The sequence below is a fragment of the Oryx dammah genome, unplaced genomic scaffold, assembly GCF_014754425.2.
Source record: "Oryx dammah isolate SB20612 unplaced genomic scaffold, SCBI_Odam_1.1 HiC_scaffold_22, whole genome shotgun sequence".
Lineage (NCBI taxonomy): Eukaryota > Metazoa > Chordata > Mammalia > Artiodactyla > Bovidae > Oryx > Oryx dammah.
In genome coordinates, this window is record NW_024070206.1 from 60019244 (window position 1) to 60039169 (window position 19926).

The following is a 19926-nucleotide window of genomic DNA, read 5'->3' on the forward strand; positions in this document are numbered from 1 at the left end:
ACCGACAGCCCTTTCATGAGTGCTTTTTTTTAATGAAGCATTCACCTTGTAGGGATTTTCTAAAGTAACTTCATAAGCTCGTGACTTTGGGGCTAGAAAATCCTGGTAACCAACCGTTGAATCTGCTTAAGAAGCTAATGTCCCAATGCACTTTTAACCTCAAAAGATCACTTTGGTGAGTTTGGTAAAGAAATAAAAATGATAAAAAACAAACAAGTTGGTGTTCTGGTCCATCCCTTGTCGGGTTTCTCCTCAGTCGGTTCCCCGGGGTGTGAAGGGCCGGGAGCCTGGGCCCTTTTCCGTGTCTTCCCCTGGTCAGTCCAGCTCTGTGCTGCAGGCAGCAGCTTCCGGATGGACAGGTCAACTCTGGCTCTCTCTCTGCATGTTTAGAGCAGCTGCTCTCCCGGGAAAATCCGTGTCCAGTCCCCGGCACAGGCCTCCCACCAGGTGTCCAGCACCAAGGCTCCCCGCCAGGGCGCCATCCAGCAAAGCTGACATGTCCGTCCTCAGATCCTAGGACTACAAAGAAATTGTGATACACTTTATAGTGGAAAACGTATTTCCTCTACAATGCTGGTGTGGGCCCCGAGTAGTGGGACTCTTCACTTGTGGTTTTCCCAGGCATCTTCAAAGTTGGGCAGAATAGTTAAGGGCAAAAGGAAATGTACCCTTTGATGTCAGTGGACAGCACAGAATAAATGCACATTATAATTACAGTTATATAAGGCTTGTCTTCTGAAATCTTTTACCATCGAGGTTGACTCATAGTGTGTTATAAACAAATTAGAAACAAGCAGGCGAGTTTCCAAGTGGAAATTCTGCTGATCTGTTTTCGAGCCCATGCGATTCTTATTGGACTTTTTAATACATATAAACAGACAAAAGTATTTTCAAGAATTAAATATATTTTCAAGGTGTCACTCAGAAAGTGATATTATAAAAAACTAGTCAAGTGACAATAGTTTGATATCCAAAATAAAACATTTGCAGAAAAGCTCATTCTATGTATTATCTTTCTAGAAAATATGTACTTACATTAAGAATATACCTGAAAGTCTTTTTAAAACTTGTTTATTATTTAGTTTCACGGTTTATGAAAGGAAGAGTTGTTCGGTTGTGTCTGACTCTTTGCGACCCCATGGACTATACAGTCCATTGAATTAAACTTGAACCCTAAAACAAATCTAGTTGAATCACTTGAAATGGCAGTTTCCAACCTTTTTTGGCACCGGGGACCAGTTTCATGGAAGATAGTTTTTCTATGGACTGGAGGGGAGATGGTTTCAGGATGATTCAAAGACATTCTATGTATATATAACGTGCACTTTATTTGCATTCTTATTTCATCAGCTCCATCTCATATCATCAGGCATTAGACTCTGGAGGTATGAGACTCCTGACTTAAAAGACATCTTAACTATGTACCAAAATACAAATAAACACAGTGTTATATAGAAGCTGGCCTGTGCTGTGTTGTGTATGCGATCAGTCGTGTCCTAATGTTTGCGACGCCATGGACTGTAGTCCGTCAGGCTCCGCTGTCCATGGGATTTTCCAGGCAAGAATACTGGAGTGGGTTGCCATTTCCTTCTCCAGGGGATCTTCCCGACCCAGGGATCAAAGCCCCATCTCTTGAGTCTCTGCACTGGCAGGCAGATTCTTTACCTCTAGCACCACCTGGGAAGAAATCAACCTCTCTACACACAAAGGATGCCTTGATCCTGCCTGGTTTGGAAAGATCATTTGGTACCACCCAAATCTCCCAGAAAGAAAAACTTTAGAGATTCTGTGTTGTTATTTCTGACTTATGATGAGAAGTAAGATGACGCCAGTATATTTGGGTCATTGTAGATGTTGAATTAATCTTCCCATACCAACAATTTTTGAAATGTTATTTTTCCTTAGGGTAAAATAAACACATGTACTTCAAAAATATTGAATTATAAACCTTATTTAAAACTTAAATAATATAAAATGACAAAAGCAATAAAGCAAGCATATTCCAGAACTCACTTTTCAAAAAAACCACGGTCATGTTTTGGTGTAAAAATGGTTAATGTACTCTTGCGTTATGCCACATATCAGTTGGTTCTTTACTTTTCAGAAAGATTTTATTTTTATTAAGATATGCACAATTGCAAAGTTGTTTTGCAAAAATCGTCACAAAAAAGCTGGACTCTGATTGCATCCCTTCTCTCAGCTCCACCAGCCCCTGAGGTACCTGCTTGGAGCCCTTTCAGCAGATGGTTTATTATCTCCCTCTTGTCTCCCCATGACATTGTCACACCAGTAGGTCTTGACTCCCCTGTTTAAGCATTGCCATTCCACCTTCCTCTCAAGTGTGAGAATTAACTTTTGTTCAAATCCTCTTCCCATGAACTTTTCCTTTCTTCTCCACTCATGAGAGTTACAACATAATTTTAGATGGCTACATTTTCAGTGCTTTTATTATTACAGTAAATTATCATATGCAGAGGTTGGCTACGGATGATGTTGCATGGAGCCATAGACTAACCTATTTCCTTTTGGCAAAACCTTTTCCCCCTCAAAGTCAGTCAATTAAAAGAACAGGGAAGAAATTCCAACTCTTTTCTTTAACTTAACAATCCCTAAATTTAATTTTTGTTTATCTTTTTTGGTGTACAGTTCTATAAGTTTTAACACACGTACAGATTCATGTAACCTCTGGCAAACTCAGGGCACAGAGCAGTTCTTCCAGCACAGGGTACCCCCTATCTCCCGCTGCTTGCTTTTGCTTTGCAGACAAACTCTTCCCTGATTGGTTCTCAGTCCCCAAGGCTCGGCCTCTTCCAGGATGTCTTGCACATGGAATCATGCATTACGTCACCTGTGACCTCACACATTCAGCAATCTCATGAGATTTGCCCACGTCGCTTTACATATCAGTAGTCCTCTCCCCTCCCCGCACTGGATCAACTGTTGGATCATGGGTCCACAAGCCATTCCATCCGTAAGTGACAGCCTCAGGTCACGACCAGTGACCGCTGGCACCGAGTCCATCAGAGCAGCTGGACTGGTCGGTGCACGTCTGAGGTCCCACCCAGACAGATAGCACGGTGCCTGGTTCTGTCACCTGCCTGCGTCCTCCTGTGACACTTTGCAAAAACGGACAGCTGGAAGAGAAAATCAGCCAAAAGAGTTGAATGTACAACAAAGAAATGAAGCATCAGCCTTGGAAGTGAAGCTTTAGTCAAAGACTTGGATGGTGCAGTCCTCGTCAGGACCACCGGCAAAGGCATCCCCGGGAAGAGACACCAGCACGAACCTCAGGCTGCAGCCATCTCAGAGCCTTTCTCCACATCTAGAGGAAGGACACAGCATTAGATGCTGATGCAGGCTCAGAGAGGAGCAAGATAGCTCACCCAGGTGGAAGTTGTAAAAAAAAAGGAACAACTGTACTGTTCAAACTACTCTTGAGAAATCTTCTTCCGGAGAAGGCAACTGTTTTAATTCTCAATGTTTCTAATGTTTTCAATTACAATCTACTAAATTCATATTAGTTCCACTATTCATTTTCCTCTACATCAAAAACCAACAATGAAAGAGCTTTGAAAGTCTCCAAGAATATGCTTAAAGGTCATTGAGCAACCTCAATTTGCCCATTGATTTTTGAGGCTGCTCTGTGTGGTTTCCACTGGCTGTCCTGATCATGGGTGGAACTGTCAAATTTGTTTATTTATAGTAGTTTCTATTCTAATAAGTGTGGAGCGGTGCCTCATCATTTTAACTTGCATTTCCTTAATTGCTAAAATGGTGGGCATCTTTTTATATGCTTATTTGATGTCTGAATACTTTGTTAAAGTGTCTGTGTGAATCTCTAGCCCAATTTTTAAAGGATAGCTTGGAAAACTGCCCTTTGCTCCCGAGAGAAGAATTCAGTTCAGTTCAGTCACTCAGTCATGTCCAACTCTTTGTGACCGCATGAATCACAGCACACCAGGCCTCCCTGTCCATCACCTACTCCTCGAGTTAACCCAAACTCATGTCCATCGAGTCAGTGATGCCATCCAGCCATCTCATCCTCTGTTGTCCCCTCTCCTCCTGCCCCCAATCCCTCCCAGCATCAGGGTCTTTTCCAATGAGTCAACTTTTCACATGAGGTGGCCAAAGTACTGGAGTTTCAGCTTCACCATCAGTCCTTCCACTGAACACCCAGGACTGATCTCCTTTAGGATGGACTGGGTGGATCTTCTTGCAGTAATTAGGTTGTTATTATCTAGTACAGGCAAGATGCAAAGAACTTTAACTAGCTGACAACACTCCCCTTTCTTTTTGGTTTTCCTTAATGCTTAAAATCACTGCTATTAACATCATGAAATCCTAAATTTTACCTTGAGAAAATATTAATTGAAAACCAATTTTGTGCTGAGTACTTTTCTAAGAACAGTAGGAAATATGATAGTGAGAATATGGGGTTCTTATATGGGCTTCTCACTTTCCAGGTGGTGCGACTGGTACAGAATCCCCCTGCCAGTGCAGGGGGGCTTCCCTGATAGCTCAGTTGGTAAAGAATCCGCCTGCAATGCAGGAGACCCTGGTTCAGTTCCTGGGTTTGGAAGATCCACTGGAGAAGGGATAGGCTACCCACTCCAGTGTTCTTGGGCTTCCCTTGTGGCTCAGCTGGGAAAGGATCCACCTGCTCGGGTTCTATCCCTGGATCTGGAAGGTCCCCTGGAGAAGGAAATGGCAACCCACTCTGGTATTCTTGCCTAAAGAATCCCATGGAGAGAGGAGCCTGGCAGGCTACAGTCCATGGGGTCACAATGAGTTGGACAGAACCTAGTGATTAAGCATGCACACACACAGACACACACACACAGACACACACACACACACAGACACACACACACACACACACACAATTTGGTGGTGTAATACGACTCTAGTAGAAGTTGTGGTTTAATGAATCTTGGACCATCTTCTAAGGAAGAGTGAGGGCCTGGCTGTGTGTACTCCAGTCACCCACCCCCCTGGAGTAGGAACCATCCAGGCTCATGTGTCAAGCTGTTTGATTATCAGTGCATAAGGGCCCTCTTATAATTAGCACCAATTATTTATTTTACCATACAAAACAACCTTGACATTTCTGATTAATAATCTTTATAAATATCTGGCTACAGGCGGTTGTATTTCTTGAAGTTATCGTTAACATCACTAATTCAGTTCAGTTCAGTTCAGTCGCTCAGTCGTGTCTGACTCTTTGCGACCCCATGAATTGTAGCACGCCAGGCCTCCCTGTCCATCACCAACTCCCAGAGTTCGCTCAGACTCACGTCCATCGACTCCGTGATGCCATCCAGCCATCTCATCCTCTGTCATCCCCTTCTCCTCCTGCCCCCAATCCCTCCCAGCATCAGAGTCTTTTCCAATGAGTCAACTCTTTGCATGAGGTGGCCAAACTACTGGAGTTTCAGCTTTAGTATCATTCCTTCCAAAGAAATCCCAGGGCTGATCTCCTTCAGGACGGACTGGTTGGATCTCCTTGCAGTCCAAGGGACTCTCAAGAGTCTTCTCCAACACCACAGTTCAAAAGCATCAATTCTTTGGCACTCAGCCTTCTTCACAGTCCAACTCTCACATCCATACATGACCACAGGAAAAACCATAGGCTTGACTAGACCGACCTTAGTCAGCAAAGTAATATCTCTGCTTTTGAATATGCTATCTAGGTTGGTCATAACTTTTCTTCCAAGGAGTAAGCGTCTTTTAATTTCATGGCTGCAGTCACCATCTGCAGTGATTTTGGAGCTCAAAAAAATAAAGTCTGACACTGTTTCCACTGTTTCCCCATCTATTTCCCATGAAGTGATGGGACTGGATGCCATGATCTTCATTTTCTGAATGTTGAGCTTTAAGCCAACTTTTTCACTCTCCTCTTTCACTCTCATCAAGAAGCTTTTTAGTTCCTCTTCACTTTCTGCCATAACGGTGGTGTCATCTGCATATCTGAGGTTATTGATATTTCTCCTGGCAATCTTGATTCCAGCTTGTGTTTCTTCCAGTCCAGCGTTTCTCATGATGGACTCTGCATAGAAGTTAAATAAGCAGGGTGACAATATACAGCCTTGACACACTCCTTTTGCTATTTAGAACCAGTCTGTTGTTCCATGTCCAGTTCTAATTGTTGCTTCCTGACCTGCATACAGATTTCTCAAGAGGCAGGTCAGGTGGTCTGGTATTTCCATCTCTTGAAGAATTTTCCACAGTTTATTGTGATCCACACAGTCAAAGGCTTTGGCATAGTCAATAAAGCAGAAATAGGTGTTTTTCTGGAACTCTCTTGATTTTTCCATGATACAGCAGATGTTGGCAATTTGATCTCTGGTTCCTCTGCCTTTTCTAAAACCAGCTTGAACATCTGGAAGTTCATGGTTCACATATTGTTGGAGCCTGGCTTGGAGAATTTTGAGCATTACTTTACTAGCATGTGAGATGAGTGCAATTGTGTGGTAGTTTGAGCATGCTTTGGCATTGCCTTTCTTTGGGATTGGAAGGAAAACTGACCTTTTCCAGTCCTGTGGCCATTGCTGAGTTTTCCAAATTTGCTGGCCTATTGAGTGCAGCACTTTCACAGCATCATCTTTCAGGATTTGAAATAGCTCAGCTGGAATGCTATCACCTCCACTAGCTTTGTTGATAGTGATGCTTTCTAAGGCCCACTTGACTTCCCATTCCAAGATGTCTGGCTCTAGATGAGTGATCACACCATCGTGATTATTTGGGTCGTGAAGATCTTTTTTGTACAGTTCTTCTGTGTATTCTTGCCACCTCTTCTTAATATCTTCTGCTTCTGTTAGGTCCAGACCATTTCTGTCCTATATCGAGCCCATCTTTGCATGAAATGTCCCCTTGATATCTCTAATTATCTTGAAGAGATCTCTAGTCTTTCCCATTCTGTTCTTTTCCTCTATTTCTTTGCACTGATCGCTGAAGAAGGCTTTCTTATCTCTTCTTGCTATTCTTTGGAATTCTGCATTCAGATGCTTATATCTTTCCTTTTCTCCTTTGCTTTTCGCTTCTGTTCATTTCATAGCTATTTGTAAGGCCTCCCCAGACAGCCATTTTGCTTTTTTGCATTTCTTTTCCATGGGGATGGTCTTGATCCCTGTCTCCTGTACAATGTCACGAACTTCATCCCATAATTCATCAGGCACTCTATCAGATCTAGGCCCTTAAATCTATTTCTCACTTCCACTGTATAATCATCAGGGATTTGATTTAGGTCATACCTGAATGGTCTAGTGGTTTTCCCTACTTTCTTCAATTTAAGTCTGAATTTGGCAATAAGGAGTTCATGATCTGAGCCACAGTCAGCTCCTGGTCTTGTTTTTGTTGGCTGTATAGAGCTTCTCCATCTTTGGCTGCAAAGAATATAATCAATCTGATTTCAGTGTTGACCATCTGGTGATGTCCATGTGTAGAGTCTTCTCTTGTGTTGTTGGAAGAGGGTGTTTGCTATGACCAGTGCCTTTTCTTGGCAAAACTCGATTAGCCTTTCCCTGCTTCATTCCTCATTCCAAGGCCACATTTGCCTGTTACTCCAGGTGTTTCTTGACTTCCTACTTTTGCATTCTAGTCCCTATAATGAAAAGGACATCTCTTTTAGGTGTTAGTTCTACAAGGTCTTGTAGGTCTTCATAGAACCGTTCAACTTCAGCTTCTTCAGATTACTGGTTGGGGCATAGACTTGGATAACTGTGATATTGAATGGTTTGCCTTGGAAACAAACAGAGATCATTCTGTCATTTTTGAGACTGCATCCAAGTCCTGCATTTCGGACTCTTTTGTTGACCATGATGGCTACTCCATTTCTTCTGAGGGATTCCTGCCCACAGTAGTAAATATAATGGTCATCTGAGTTAAATTCACCTATTCCAGTTCATTTTAGTTCGCTGATTCCTAGAATGTCGACGTTCACCCTTGCCATCTCTTGCTTGACCACTTCCAGTTTGCCTTGATTCAGTTATCCAAGAGCAAAAAGCTCATCATCTCAAGCCCTCAACTTTATAATATTTATTATAATAACAGAGAACTCACTGTTAATCAATGAAGCCACACACCGTGCACATACAAACCTCACTACACACTTACGAGAAAATCATCGTGATAACAACGGCATCAAAAAGCAAAGTGAAGCTTCGGCGGTTAAACACCAGTGCTGAAGCCCGAAGCCTCGTAAGAGAAGAGCTTGGCCTGTGATGCTGGCTCCTTGAAGCCGCTTCCCCTTCTCTAACCATGCTCCTAACTGAAAACATTTTCCTTGCATTTTTTAAAACCTTTTTTGTTCTATTGCTGGAAATAATTTATACACTTCAAATAACCAAAGCATAGTAGTCTAATGCACATTTACCTAAATGACTAGACCACAAAAATGACCAAAATGAACCAAAGAGAGTTAAAATGTCAATGTCTAAGAGAAAATATCCTTTCTGAACTAGGGTATGGCCCCATCTTTGAAATGCCTCTCTTGGGGCAGAAACAGGACATGATTGGGCTGTAAACAGGCCTCATCCTGGCTCCCTGTTCCCCACCTTGGACAGTGAGATGAGAAGGCCATGCAGAACACATCCTGGGGTGGCTGCGGCCTCCTCCTAAGTTCCAACAGCAACCAGAATGAACGTGGAGATGGTGCAGGTGGACGCGCAGAGCCAGGTGGACAGCCGGAAGGCTGAGGAGGAAATCAGCTTCACGCACGAGGTACAGAAGAAGCACAGAGCCATTCTGTTCACACTCGAAGCAAAACAGTCTCTCTCCCTCTTCAGCTATGGTTACATTTCTTCTGGAAGTGCTGGCCAACGTGGAAAGCTGTAACACGATGTGAAGGCAGACGAAATAAATCTTTAATAAAGTACCTTATTCTTAGCTGACAATGTTCAGTATCAATAAGACCTCCTTTGGCCAGTATCCGTATATAGATTAATATATTTAATACAATACCAGTGAAAATTCCAACCCATTTGCAATGAGTTAATTTTCTAAAACCGCTTCCAAAATTTATCTAGAAAAAGGAATGTTTTTGAATAATCAGGAACATCCTGGCGATGACCCACGAGATGGCTCTGCTCAGTGGCTGATCCTGTGCTTTCCAGGCCACTCCTCTCAGAAAAGCCACCCTGAGGCTCTGCTGCAGTCTTTCTGTTCATTTTAGAGGCTGACCAAGTTGTCGAGGTTACACAGCCAGGAAGCGCCTCTTCAGGAACCTGGAGGGGCCCTCTGACCCCTGTCCCATCTCCGAGGAGGAGGGGGAAGGAAGTTGTCCCCTCTGGTGGTTATTATCCCTTACAAAGTTCAGTAATAAACCCGAGTCAGCCACGTGGAGAGAGGAGCCCACCCAGAATTGTGTGTACGCACAAAGAGAGATTTAAAAATGTGAAATAGATGGTCTAGTCTTTCAGGCGTGTCCGACTCACTGCAACCCCACGGACACAGTCTTAGCCCACAGTCTTAAGCCCCTCTGTCTATGCATACCTCAGATCATCAAGAAAAAATATCAATTAATGCACAAGGCTGTAAAAACTAAAGTGGAGCTCTGCATCACCTTTCACACTAAAATAAATTTCACGTCAGCAAAGATTTCTGCGTAAACAGCGGCATATGTATCAAGCATCCAAGAAGGCTTAAATAGTAATAAATGGAACATAACTCTAATTACAAAGCATGTGAAATGTAAATTGTTAGAGAATTCACAAAAGAAGAAATATGCATAACAAATCAAATATGAAAAGATATTCCACTTCACCAGTAATCAACTTACTATAATAAAAATGACCTGGAAATTTCATTTGTCCAGCATCATCTTGGAAGAAAAGAAAAAAAAAAAAGCTACCCTTTTGTATTTTATGAGTCAGAATTGGCACAAACAATTGTCACAAAACACTTTCCGGATAATTTGACAAAATGTATAAAAGTGATCAAAACTTAAAATAAGCTTACTTTTAAGGGTCAAGTTTGATTCTGATATATTTAATGGAAAGAATTAGATAAGTCAAGCCAAGATATATATACAATAATTTTCATTACAACATTATTTATATTGGAGGAAATGGGAATCGACTTAAATGTTCATCAAAGGGAATCTGTTAAATAAATTAGTGAACATCTATACTATTCAGCTATTAAAAAGAATGATGTAAATCCACATTCGCTGACTTGGAAAAATGTCCATGAGCAAACAAAGCAGGTTGCCAAATGACCTGCGGTGCACAATGCCAATTCATGAGTGTGCCCAGGAGAGGGAGGAAAAACTCAGCAATAAAAATGCCAGGGTCACCTTTAGCTCGTCCTGGGTATGGAGTTCAGTCAGACCCTTTGGTTCCTTTGATAAATAGATGCCATAATCACTTTCCTGAAACTATTACAAAAGCCTGGTACTTTTGAGGTAAGTTTATTACATTTCCTTATTTGGGTGCTGTTTCTATATAAAAGAAACACAATATTCTATTCCTTTTAAAAAATATGAAGGCAAATAACCTTTAGTGTAATTCATCTGAAGTTGATTTCTAACTGAAAAAAAAAAAACAAAAAAATGCAATTCAACTTTAAACAAATATTATATGGACATGTTAATAATTTCAATACTTATCTTGATTATTTATATAGAATTAGTTTCTTTTCATATAACCTACTGTTTTTCTGGTGGGATATTAAGCATGCCTAATTTAATGATATAATTTGGAGAAATTCAAGATGTTCTTGGGGACGTAAATATTTTCTGTCCTACAGTGACGACCTAGAAATCAGATCTTTACGGTGGGCCCGAGGGTGAAAACTGAAAGCATATACGTGTGTACTTCCTGCGTATCTGTATTTCCTGTGTGTATGCAGAGAGACAGTTGCGATGCATAGTTATAGATTCGCTTGTGCAAACAGAGGAGCATACCAGCTTTCTCATGCAGCAAATCTTATTTCCGATACAAATTTGAAAGTCTGTGAAGCATGATAATATTAACTCTGGGACCCATGACCTCCCATAAAACAAAGGGAGTAAATGTGGTGGGTTAAGGGGATTCGAATGATGCCTTTGGACGCAAACCGCCCCCGTAATGACTGGGGAAGATTTATACGCTCTCTCCAGGTATAATTAGACACCCTCAAACCCATCTGACCCTGCTGGGGTGAAGAGCTCGTCTGGTTTTTGTTTCAGCGGATGAATCAATACTCACACGTTTTACCAGCGTGGAGTGAAATTGAGGAAATGAAAATCGGATAATTTTGCTCCCTGTGTCGTCCAGACAGAGGACAGCACTGTTAGCCTTTGACAGGAAGATCTATTTTCAGTTTCTCAAAAGGCTCGTGTCAATTTGGAAACTTCTTCTATCATCGATTTTCAGTTTTGTTAAAAAGGATGCTTTATCAGGAAGAGTAGTCCCAGCGACCGTGGACACTCGTATCTCCTTTACGAGTTCACGGATGTGTATTTTAATTTGGGATCTGGTGGGTTTACACTGCAAATGTTTTTATATGATTGCTGTCTGACACACAGTCATAGGTACCTTCACCTTTACCTGGGCCGGTCAGAATCACCTGCTCACGAGGGTCATGTCCAACCAGGAGAACATGTGTGGAATTGTTCATCTCCCCTTAATATTTTAGAATCAGTTTGCTGACATTTTGTAAATGTATATTCTGCTTGATGACACATTGTTGGCATCAGGATTTGCAAGCTTTTAAATTTAAACATCTTTGAAACATATACATTATTGGATACTTATTGAGTATCTTTTAAGGAAGCACTACCAATGTTTAATTCATGTCAATTATTTATTGAATTTATTTTGAGACAGCACTGCTTCTGCTGCTGCTGCTAAGTCGCTTCAGTCGTGTCTGACTCTGTGCGACCCCAGAGACGGCAGCCCACCAGGCTCCCCTGTCCCTGGGATTCTCCAGGCAAGAACACTGGAGTGCGTTGCCATTTCCTTCTCCAATGCATGAAAGTGAAAAGTGAAAGTGAAGTCGCTCAGTTGTGTCCGACTCTTAGCGATCCCATGGACTGTAGCCCACCAGGCTCCTCCATCCATGGGATCCAATGTCCAATTCAGCACTAGTTGGTAACAAGCCAATATCCCCCTACATATCCATTATTTATTGAATATATTTTGAGATGGCACTATGCTGTGCTTAGTCACTCAGTCGTGTCCGACGACTCTTTGCAACCCCACGGCTTATAGCCCACCGGCTCCTCTGTCCACGGGGATTCTCCAGGCAAGAACACTGGAGTGGGTGGCCTATCCCTTCTCCAGGTGGTCTTCCTGACCCAGGAGTTGAACTGGAGCTTCCTGCATCTCCATCTCCTACAGACGATTCTTTACCAGCTGAGCTACCAGGGAGGCCCCTGAGGCAGCAGTACCAATGTTCACTTTGGCATTGTTTGGTAACAAGCCAGCGCCACACTACTTCTCCTAGAAGTCTGCCTCGTCTGTGAATCCACTGCGACTTCCCCTTGATCTTCTGGGCTTCCTGCGTCCCCGCCTCAGTACTTGCAATCCTGTATGGAAGTGTTCTCGCTGCATATTTATGCCTTGTCCCTCAACTGCAAGTTTCTTGAGAGATGAAGGTTTATTCCCTAAGTTGCTTAGACTTTGAGAGTGCTGGTGTAGAGTAAGACTCGGTATCATTAACGGGTGGTAAAGCTGTACATGTGCCCCGTCAGGCCAGGAGGCTGTCCACTTGAAGAATACATCTGTGTCATTACTGACTCTAATTTGACTTTTTGCTCCTAACACCTAAAGCATTGCAGGATGTTTTGAACTGCCAGTTGGACCTCTGTCTTAGTCTGTTTGAGCTGCTATAACAAAAAGTACCACTCATGGGGGTTAGAACAGCAAACGTTTCTTTCTTACTGTTTTGGAGGTGGGGAAGCCAAGATCCAGGCACAAGCTGATCTAGGGTCTGATGAGGACCTGCCTCCCGGTCCACAGATGGGGCTTCTCCTGTAACCTCACGTGGCAGAGAGAGCACTGGTTTTCCCAGGCCTCTGACAGGGCACTGATCACATTCGTGGACCTTGCACCCTTGCAACCTCATCACCCCAGAGGTCCTACCACCTAACGCCATCACCTTGGGGGTTAGGGTTTCAATAACACACAGATTTGAGAGGATACAAGCTGTGGTGCTGGAGAAGACCCCTGAGAGTCCCCTGGACAGCAAAGAGGTCAAACGAGTCCCTCCTAAAGGAAATCAACCCTGAATATTCATTGGAAGGACTGATGGTGAAACTGAAGCTCCAATACTTTGGCCACCTGATGCCAAGAGCCAACTCACTGGGAAAGACCCTGATGCTGGGAAAGATTGAAGACAGGAGGAGAAGAGGGTGGCAGAGGATGAGACAGTTGGGTAGCATCACCAACGCAGTGGATATGAGTTTGAGCAAATTCTGGGAGATAGTGGAGGACAAGGAAGCCTGGCAGGCTGCAGTCTATAGGGTCGAAAGGAGTCAGGCACAACTAAGTGACTAAACAACAGCAAGCATTCATTCTATAGCAATGTCACTGCCCAAAGAGCTGTTTGTTTGGTATGATCTTGTATGTTGGCCTTTATGTGATAAAGTTGGGATAATGATAAAACATTGAAGACGTGAGCCATGGTAGGCATAACTCAAGAGATTTCTTTTCTCAAATTTTTTAATAAGCAGTTACCTTGATGAACACATTACCCAGAGTCAAAGAATCCTTCCGAAAGAGACTTTATACAGAACTTTGTGGGTAAGTCTGCTTGAGAAGAAAGATTTATGCAAACCATAGTCTGTTTCTTTCTGAAACAGATACTGGTTTCTACAGGTATTTATATGAAATATGGACCGCAGAGCAAGCACATTACTCCTTACACGACTTTTGCCAACAAGATTCTATTCACGCGCAGACTCATGAAAGCGCCAGATGTCTGGCGGCCACTGGCACGGTTGCTGAAAGTTACATGGCTTGCCCTGCCTCTCTCGATCACAGCACTGCAGAGATACCACCTTCTGGATGTTGTGAAAATTGGAGCAGAAATCTGTGTGTGGATCGCATGGGCCATTTCCACTTGTATCTATTTGGAATCATAAGCGTGGTACGGTGCCTTTGCTGAAATGTGGTTCCTGACAAGCTGTTGTGAATTTATGTTAATTAAACCCCCTAAACCTTGCTCCTTTAATCACATCTATTTATTTACCTAATGTGGTGACTAGTGAAGATGCTTCCTCTGAAGTCCTGAGGTGAACCAAAATCTAACTAATCCTTGTTTTTGTTTGTTTTCTAATTTTCCATGCTGCTGCCTGCGAGTGCATCCCACTGGAGGTCAAACTATTTTCTCCATTAGCACTTGAAAGGTTAAGCTAGCTCTAGCTCCCAGCTGGGAGGGGCTGCTGTGGGTGGTTCCTGTAGTTACAGCCATCCTCCTCACCTAGAAGCCAGGAAGTTTCCACCCAGGCACAGGGAATCGCTTGGGTGACATTTTTTCAAGTTTTTTTTTTCCATTCCTGGTTTTATAAAATAAGGTTGTTCTTGCAATGTGTTTTTACCGTGCCTTTTTAAACATCAAATGTTCGGAGGAGCCCCACGGTTAAGAAGTCTATTTGCATGAGGGTCTCATTCTTCCAGCAAACTGCTCTCCAGCAACTCACAATGTGACTCAGTTTTTGCTTTTGCTCTTGCATGTCGTTTCAGGATCCAGAAGCCCTCTAATGGCACAGCAAAGGAGGTTGTCAGGGGCACTTGTCATGGAGCAAACGAAAAGACGATAAGAAAGTTCTCATTCTAAGGAATCAGTTTTAGAAACTGCCCAATAAAATGTCGTCCTGTAGGACCAGAGGCTTTTCCTGTGTGGTCTGAGGGCCTGACTGAAAGGGGTGGGGTGAGGGTTTACAGGTTTCCTTTCCTGTCTGTGTGACCATCTCTGTCTCCCGCTCAACGCCCCCTAGTCAGTGAAACAGATTGGTGCGTGTTTGGAAAATACCAGGCCAGTGAGGTCTAGGTTGTTAATTTCATTCTAAGCTGTGCCTGCTAACCAGGGTTTCCATCCCACGGATGTGCCCACATCGGCCCCGGCTGCAACAGGCAGACCTGGCGGAGTGAGCAGAACTGGCCCAACTGCAGAGGCTGGGCGTCTTCCCAGTGACCACGAACACGCAGCACCACGGGACTGTAGTTGAAACTAAAGCTCTGACTGGATACATTCCTCCTTCTTGAAGGACTGCTCTTTGAGAGACTGTCACCTTTTTGCAGAAATAACATAAAATGGGAACTTCACTGATTTTGGACCACAGCATCTTATGTGTATTGAGCAGCATTCCTACATGAAAATTTTTCTTTAAATACCTTTCAATTACAGGAAGTGTCTCTCTCACAAGGCTCCTGAATTCAGCAAAAAATTGACAGGTTTTCAGAGGATAGTCAATGACTTTGTTAGCTGGCCTCCTAAGGACAGTGTCCTATCACATAGCATCCATGCTCACCTTTCACACCGTGTTATATCAACTTTGAAAAATGAAACACGTTTCTCCTCAGATGCCTGAAAGAAACGATTTTTTAGTACAATGTGAGTTATAGTCCGAAATATTGTTAAAGATAATTTGCAGTTGCCTCGTTTTCTTCATTCACTGTGACAGCCCTGTTCTCTTGAGTCCACACATGGTCACTTATGGTCTGATGAGTTCCCTTTGGGTCAAGACCATGGCCAGCCAGCAGACTGGCAATGACGAGACGTCCAGAACATTCTACGGGTGGATCTTGACGTGACCCACTACAACGGCTCAAGCTATCACATAAACAGCATGTACTTCATCTCGTCTCTAATTATACAATTGCACAACAGTCCATAACAGCTCCGTACGGACTATGAAGTAGTAATATGCATTTCTGAAAGTCCATAATTATATAATTACATGAAGGTCTATAATTAAGGACTATTGGGTAAATATATAATTGAGGATTTTAAAAATCCATCGTAAAGTACTCTAAAAATGACTGCAATAAAAGAAGACAAAAAAGAAAAAGACTCAATCACAGCCAATTGGAATATTTTGGATTTTAGTGAATTTGACGAAGTCCAAGCGATGAACATCTGGAAAATGTGTCCCTTCTCCCTGGTGTCCTTCCTCTGTATCAGTCACAGCCTCTGGGGGCTCTTAGGTGATGCTGGTGTGACGGACGCACTGGGACAAGGGTGTGGCTCGAGGTTTGCAGTTATGGAGGAGGAAGGAGTTGAGTCAGGTGGAAACTGCCCCTGGTCTACCCACTGCCGCAGTCTCCAGGTGTCTCCAGAAGCTTCTATCAGGACAGGATGTTTCCCACAGTATCTTTATCAACCTCACTAAGCAGCAGCCTCACCAGGGAGAGGAGCATCTACCTAAGTCCTCTGCAGGAATTACAAACCAGCGCTTGGAACTGTGACTAAATTCCTGAACACGAGGGTGTGTGGAAGAGGGGGCCACTCAGAGGATGAGGAAGGGGCTGAGATGGGAGCTGGGGGGTAGGGGCGGGGCGGACCTGAGCTGTGAAATCACAGCCTCTCTGGATTCCTTGGAATTTTCTGACACTCAGTCCCTGGTCTGACAATATTCTCCTCTAATCCTTGGCGGCCCCATCTTCTTTCCCTCCTGCTTTATCCTTTTATTTGCTGCAGACGCAGAGTAGAGAGACAGGAGGTCCCCCCCCAGATCCACTTCGAGGAGAGCATCTCAGCGTGAATGCACACCCGGGTCACCGCCACAGTCATGGTCACGGTCATGGCACAGGTGGGCGTGAAATTAACAGCACAGCCAGCAGGAGCAAGAGCAGTGCTCATCAGGGGCCGGCCACTTCACATGGGAAACCAGCACGTGGTTAGGGATGTGTTCATGCACCTCAGTTATACATATATTTAAATTCTTCTCTGAACTATGCCCCCACCCCTGCATTCTTTTGGGTTCCTGCTAGCCCACCTGAAGCTGCACTAACATGACCCACTTCCTTGATTACACTGATGTGCCCAGCTATGCAAACAGCTTCTCAGCCAGACCCTGAGAACTAATTTTAGATGCCCTTCACAGGCAGCACCCCGATGGCATGAAATTCAAATTCTGTGCTGACCCCAAATCTGACTCTGCTAGGGGTGACAGGGGCGGTGCTGGGCGCCCCTCTGGAAGAGGGAGGGCGGGTATCACCTGAAGAGCAGGTAAATCCATGCTGGGCACTCAACCCGTGATTCTGAGGTCACCGAGACAATCCAGAAGCTAAGCCTGGAAGCCACGTGGCACGTGCTAGAGGACCAGGGAAGATGTCCCGGGTCTAAAATCTCACCATGGCCCTGAGTTATCACCTCAGCAACCAAGTCAAAGTCAAAGCAAGAAGCAGGAATTCAGGGTTAAAACTCTCAGTAAAAGCCCTTTGTTTCTGGAGTTCTCGAGGCTGCTGTTACTCAAGACTGGAAGGTCTGCTCACAACCACAGGCCTTTAGTTCCTCGGGGTGCTAGAAGCCATGAGCCAGAAAGCAGGGTGTCTGCAGGCCAGTTTCTCAGGGGCTCACGGAGGATGGGAGGGAGGGAGCAAGTTCTGTGTGCTCCATGGTGGAGACCACACTAGTTGCCCTGTCTAGGGGCCTGCGTCTGACTCAAGGCAGACTCAAGACTCTCAGGTAATTCACGATCCCTCAGACACCCCTCCCCGCAAAATGGATTAATGCCTGAGATGGTCCAGAAATTTACCAACTTTGGGAAATTTTCTGACTAGGGTCAGCCTAAGATCAGACCAGGTCATCAGAGCTTCCCAAATCAATTTGACCTCCTGGGGCCCCTGGAACTAGACTAGCTTATGGGGTGATGTCATCTCTGCTTGACCTGCCCACAGACGGGCTGTGAAACCAGTGGGCTCTGCAGATGTGACTGCGGTTGCTGGACTGCAGTGTGGTTGTTTAAACAGAGTCGGAGCCAAACACCGGAAGCTTTTCAATGTGCACAGTACGGCTTACCAGCCATATTTATACATATATTATTTTGATTCAAGAGAAACACAAGAAGTCATTGATACAAAAGGCGAAGGCAGTGTAGGTGCTCAACCTGGGGACTGGTGGCCAGTGAAGTTACTGGGGAATCTTTCTAGAAGCCTGCAGCCTACATCTACTATACTACCTCTAAGATGTGACTGATGAAAACTTCTCTTTACCATACACCACTCACTCAGTGCCTCTTGATAATTCCCATTCCTGGGATACTCTCTATTCACTGTGTTATTCATTGATTCAACGTTCAACTAACAGTTACTGTTACATATATGAAGTATACCAGAAACAAGGGAAATAGTCATTTCCCTGATGAAATAAATGCTATATGTATTTCAAAAATGCATCCTCAATTTTTATTTCTGTTATAACAAGATTTTTTACTTTGTGACAAAACAGCAACATGACAACTTTAAATGCTTAAAACATTACAGAAAACATCTAGTTTTGCATAATTATAATAAATGAAATTAATGGCTGTCTGCTTTCTCAACTTAAAGCTGGTCTCTAATGGCTGTATTCTGCCAATAACTTCCTGAGAATGCGGAACATGGGTATTCACATACTCTATTCTGTTTTTGCAGTATGTGATGAAGATAGCTTCATAAATATTTGCAGGCTTTCAAGCAATACAGCAGAAGTCAAATTCATTTTTTAAATATAAAACTGAAAGAATTAAGTCCATTTTAAAACTGTAAGATCTTAAAAAAAGAGTGATGACATTTTCTCTCTTGGTTTCCTAAACAAAATGTGCTCTAGACTGGTTCCTAATCTCTTTTGTTCCTCTGTCCTGGTCTGCAGTATTTCTCCACGTTAAGTACTAGGAATTCAAATGTTAAACCACCTTATTACCTCTGGACTCCCCCTTGGTGGGAGCCCTAACACCCCAGTGGGGGTTCCTATTCAAAGAACTTACATCCAATTTCTTTTTATTCCAATTAAACCATTCTGGGTATTATTTAGGGACTCAGTTCTACTTCACGCTGCTTTTGATCCTCTTCATCCCTTTTGATCCCAATAGCTGAGTCATCATTCATGTTAAACATAAAGGATATCACAATTTCTTAGCCAGAGGTGTTTGTAATTTTCTCTCAGGATGTTGTAAAAAGGTGACTTCATTCTTTGCAACCTAAGGTTTTCAAATCATGTAGGTGTTTTAAGGAAGATATACCATCAAAAATAATTTCAACAGAGAGCAGGTACCTGGGTAACTTGCTAAAGATCCATCTATGTCTATATTTATACCTATATCTATGTCTACCTATATCTATATCTTTATCTATATCTATATCCTGCTTGCTTTTCTGTCCATCAAAGGGTTTTTAGGCAGTACACAAACATGTAAAAACTACATGGATGTGAAAATGAGTGAGAAATCAAAGAGGAAGGGGAGAAAAGCAGAGCAGAGAGAGGAAGGTGGAGGGGAGACTGACACCGAGACAAACACCGCAAGACCCAGAACACTCGTCAGGGGGATCATAAATTCTCCTCTGGATGCCCTGGCATCCGGAACAAGGAGCGAAATACAATGGATTGGAAGACTCCGGAGACCTAAATGATAGAGGTGCATCGGTTTCTCAGAGGAAGGACGGTTCTTTGGGACGCGAAGCTCGTTGCGTGTGTTCAGAAGGGTACCTGTCCTATGTAGACATCCCCCGAACGCTCTTCCTTGAATAACTTCATGTACTTGTTACAGCTGACTTTTGAAGCATCTCCTAAAATGTGGCACTACTGGTAAAGAACCCGCCTGGCCAAGTCAGGAGGCATAAGAGACAGGGGTTCAATCTCTGGGTCAGGAAGATCCCTTGGAGGAGTGCATGGGAACCCACTCCAGTATTCTTGCCTAGAGAATTCCATGAACAGAGGAAACTGGCAGTCCATAAAGTCCATGGGGTCTCAAAGAACTGGACACGACTAGGTGACTAAACCACCAATAGAGAAAACAGTATTTCA